Source organism: Octopus sinensis, linkage group LG19 (genome assembly GCF_006345805.1).
Source record: "Octopus sinensis linkage group LG19, ASM634580v1, whole genome shotgun sequence".
Lineage (NCBI taxonomy): Eukaryota > Metazoa > Mollusca > Cephalopoda > Octopoda > Octopodidae > Octopus > Octopus sinensis.
In genome coordinates this window covers 34,030,993-34,035,992 of record NC_043015.1, presented here as the reverse complement: position 1 = coordinate 34,035,992, position 5,000 = coordinate 34,030,993, and the positions used below count along the sequence as shown (strand labels likewise).

At 38.6% G+C, this 5,000-nt stretch overlaps 1 protein-coding gene across 2 annotated transcripts in view; it reads left to right on the top strand.

The window, feature by feature from the left end:
- LOC115222269 (transmembrane protein 126A) overlaps positions 1 to 5,000 on the top strand; it is a 47,513-nt gene that overhangs the window by 1,011 nt on the left and 41,502 nt on the right. The window contains exon 1 of one of the 2 annotated variants that reach the window (XM_029792435.2): positions 79 to 191. The exons of the other annotated variant lie outside the window; for it this stretch is intronic. The gene's annotated coding sequence lies outside the window, so the exon portion shown is untranslated. Of the gene's footprint in view, positions 1 to 78; positions 192 to 5,000 lie in introns of those variants that run through there. 2 annotated transcript variants of the gene reach the window in all.

Genomic DNA, 5,000 nt, shown 5'->3' with positions numbered 1-5,000 from the left:
TCCAAAATTAGTGAGTCCCAAACGCAGTGTGTTTTAAATATCCTGTAATTAATGAATGCGATTTGCTTGTTATTGTAGAAAAGGCTCCGCCGCAATTAGCCACTTCTATCGCGTCTTCGTAAATGTATTTACATATGTGTATGTTGCTAGGGGTGAGACGACACACCCTCTAGCCACGCTATTATATACGCGTATGTATATCTATCTATCTATTTATCTATAAGTGAAAATTATTAAATACACAACTATGAAGTACAGATAGCTAACAAAATAAAAACAGACTTTATACTAACATTTTGTAAAACCTGCAGTCTTTACATTTATTTATTTAGTTTATTTAAGCCGGTCCAGTGACCTGACCCCGTACAGCCACTTCTGTGTGTATGTGTGTGTGTGTGTATTTAACCAGGGAAATTGTGGGTGCGCGCATACAGTTAATTAAAACGTCGTCTGACGAACTGTTTGCCATCTCTCCGTAATTCTTACATTCACTTCACTCGCATCTCTTCGATCAAATGAGAATAGTAGGAATGTTACATACTCATAGTTTTCAGACAATCGCTACATAGTCGCTCGCTAAAAATACCAGCTAAATATCCATCATTTCACGTTACCGCCTTAAAATGGAAGGACATTAGGTTCGGAGAAAAAGTACAGGGTAGTTTCTGTTGGGAAATTTTTGATCATAGAACTGCTTGAGAAAAATAGCAGTCAAATCTTCCATAAATCGCACCGACCATTCTTTATAAAAAGGTAAAGACTTGTGGTCTCTAATATAAAAGACGAGATGGTCACGCAAGGAACATCTTTAGTAATCAGCGCTGACCTGGGTTCGTCGACTATATTAAGTTTTGTTTATCTTTAAGACTAGTGGAATTGGTTGAGTGACAGGAAGTTATCCATACATCATTCTCTAATGCATCTCCTCATCGACAGAGTCACCTTGAGGCGCAACCTCTGCTTTCTCCACAGCCAATGTGAAGGCCTTCCACCTTCTGGCCCCTATGCTGCCCAGCATGTAAACTCTGCAGAGGAACTGGCCTGCAGACTTTCTTATCCCACCTCACTAGGATCGCACTTTGCTTTCACATTGCACCACTAGGTCAGCATGTTTTCTTTCTCCTCCTCTCATTTGCGTCTTCAATGAGGTTCTCCCTGGGAATGGAGTATTCTAATAAAACCATGTGCTTCAATGCTCCTGAGAGCAGCACCATATCTGGTTTAGCGACAGTTTCTGAGAATTTCAGATGCTTCCCAGGTTAACTTTCAGCCCTCAACCGTATGTTTTTGCTTGTAGGCCCAGCAAGATGGACCTGGTTGATAACATCTTCACACCAGCCTTGACAAAGATGACAATCTTCATTGCGCAAAGATGCTTGCAGTCGTTAATCCTACTTCAGACACTTTCTGCTATGACCTTGAAGACCTGGTCATGCTTCCAGTGGTAGCACCCTTCTCTTAGAGCTTTTGGACAGCTACTGAAGATGTGCTCCAGGATTCCTCTCCTCAGGCACAGGAGAAAAGCTGGTGACTCCTACTTTCTCCACCAGTACTAGTTGGAAGGGTTTGGCAGGACATCATGAACTACCTGAATTAGGAATTTTATCTGGTGGGGCTCTATTTTCCAAAGGTCAGGTCATGAGACTTTGTGTGCCACTTTTTGGTCCCATCTTAGCTAGGTTCCCTGGTGCCTCATCCCAATTACACCTGTTGGCTTGTTGTGCCTCAACTGATGCTTGCCCTTTCATTCTGGATCAGTAACCTCCTTTCCTTTCACCTTGTCAAAGTATAATGCTTACAAGTGCTCTGTGTTCTAGCCATGACTTTGCAGCCTTAACAACCTCCACTACTCTCCACTTCCATCCTCTTCTGACCTTAATAATAGCCTGAGAAACTTTAGAATTGACCTCTCCTCTATTGGTCACTACAAATTCTTCTCTTAGGCTGTTGAAAAGGAGCTTCAACTTGTTCATTCCTTACACCTCATGTCAAACGTATCCTGCTTCCACGAAGCCACCTCTAACACATTTTACAATGAGAAACAACAACCTGGCCTCGTTCTATATCGTTAACCCTTTAGTATTCAGATTACTCGGTTTAATGTAATGCATATTTATTCATATTGTTTGAAATTATTAATGCACCATCTTATAACTTTGACAATATGATTGTTTATTTTTAGAATGGCATTGGTAGGGTAGGTGTGAAACACTAGATCTAGCAAGTTTGAACATAGAACAAGTAGACTATTTTGGCCAGATACAGCCGGTTTAAATACTAAAGGGTTAAGACAGTATTGCACTACACTTTCCCTTTGCATCAACAAAATTCACAACTGAAACTCTCTACATTATAGCAGGGACATAAATAGGAGTTATGTATGATGTTTTTTATCTTGTTTTGTTGGTGGTGGCCCATTTGGAAGTTGAGACATTACTTGGAGCTCAGCTTGCAGGACCATTCTCTATCTTAGCCTTACCATTAGAAAGCTGCCAAAATGTTTCTTCAGTAACTCTATAGGTTATAGTGTATCTGTTGACAGTCCAGTGGACTGGACAATTAGACAGGAAAATATATATTAGCAACAGAGACGATTTTAATATCAAGAGGGACGTCTGCATTTAAGTGGGATAAATATTACCTCTTGGTATTCGTACTGCCTCTGTTGCTAATATATATTTTGTGCCTCCTAACAGAGGAGAGCAAGCTAACTGACTAATCGCTACACCACCACCTGTTCTGGCACTGTCAGTCTGTATATCTCTGGGGATAAAAGAGATGAAATGTTTGTTTCAATGACAGAACAGCTGGTTGTGCAACATGAACTGTTGGCTGTTCCACTGAGACATTGCCAACTTATTGTCTTAAATAGATTCAGATTTCCTCTCTTAAGAACAGAGAGAAATATTGGAGTTCTGTGATAGCACTGTCTAATAAATTTATCTTTCTTGATAGTTGTGACCTAATGTCATCAACAGAAGTTGTTATATTTGCACTACCTTCATAAATAAAGTTTATTGTTTCATCTAGAAGTCTATATTTAGTTACAATCTGGGAATTCATGCATCTACACAAATCCCACCAGTGTTAACTTTGTTGTTTTTTTTTTTATCTTTCTTGGGTCAATAAAACAACAGTCAATTAATTACTACAATCAATTTAATCAATTATACCCCGCCTGTCAAATTTTTTGTCCATGTGCTTATGTTAAAAATAATTAATTACTCTTTTACTTGCTTCAGTCATTTGACTGCGGCCATGCTGGAGCACCGCCTTTAATTGCGCAACTCAACCCTGGGACTTATTCTTTTGTAAGCCCAGTATCGGTCTCTTTTGCTGAACCGCTAAGTAACGGGGACATAAACACACCAGTATCGGTTGTCAAGCAATGCTAGGGGGACAAACAAATACACACAAACACAAACACGCATGTATATATATACATATATATGATGGGCTTCTTTCAGTTTCCGTCTACCAAATCCACTCACAAGGCTTTGGTCGGCCCGAGGCTATAGTAGGAGACACTTGCCCAAGGTGCCGCGCAGTGAGACTGAACCCGGAACCATGTGGTTGGTAAACAAGCTACTTACCACACAGCCACTCCTGTGGATTTTTTGTTTAATTTATTCTCAAAAATGTTTCATTTTGCATTTCCTTGATCTTCTCAATAATTTCATTGGAGAATTTGAAAATTATTTCATGGGTTTCTGCGTCAAATGAATCCTGTGGACTTTCTGATATTGCTTTCTTGGTTGTGTGGGAATTTAGTGATGAGGTGTTCAAAATGAGATTTCCAATATTGAAGTAGCTCAGCAGTGTTTGTACCTGCTTTGCCATCTTTATATTTCTTTTTCACCAAATGCTTTTCTCCTCTTTACTTCCATTTCACAAACTGGCTTAAAAAAACTGGGACTGTTATTATTTTGGGACTTAGTTTCACTAGTCTTGTTTTGTCTGACAGGGTTTTTTCGTTTTTGGTTTTTAGCTGCTTCATTCAGTTTATTGTTTCTTTGAAAGACATAAACTTTATGCCATCCAGCCCAAGCTGCAGCAGAAGTATGAAGGCACCTCCTAACTGTATTTCAAACATCTGAGCCAAGTCTTTGTCAGCTTTTATATTTATGCCATATTGTTTTTTTTTTTTGATAAAAATACCTTAAAGAGACATATTTGTTGTACATTTAATTCTTGGCAATTTTCAGAGGCCTTTAGATGGAAAAATATACATGATACGCTTGATTTGATAAGATATTTGGTCTCTACAGAAAAAGTTAGCCCCAGACACATGATTTCAAAGTTATTAGAGGATAAATGGTTGTCTCAAGTTGGTCTGAGAGGCTCGTTTGGGAAAAAAAATGTATAATTAATTAATATTTTAAAGGCCTACAATTTCAAAGCTATACTTGCTATTTTCCCATCGTATAGGCAGAGGAGCTAGTATGAAATTTTTCAGAGGGATCTGAGGGAGTGACCCAGGACCCACTGGGTGATCTTACATTGAATGACCCTATAAACATTCACCATATAATGACTATAGAAAATAGTCTAATATTGGTGCATATAAGACCTTAACAGTAAAAATGGATATTACCCATTTTTTTCTGTCAGCCGCTTATCTACCCCAATATTAGACTTTTTTCTGTAGCCAATATATTGTAAATGCTTCTAAGCTTAAACCTTATAATTATTATTTACAGAATTTTCACTCGTCATTGTTTCTTAATTTAACACAGAATAAGTCTTATGTATCATCATCATCATCACTTTAATTCTATGTTTGCATGGAGAAGAATTTTCTCCAGCTGGATGCCTTTCCTGATACTAACCCTCGCCCATTTTCTAGCAAGGTAATCTCACAGTCTATCGAACAAAGAACAACCCAGACATGGTTATGCAGAGAACTAAAAGCTAACAATACTTTGTATAAATGGGGAGCCCTTTGTTTACAGGGATCACATAACCCTTCCATGGTGGACTGCAAAGAAGGGACACTGTCT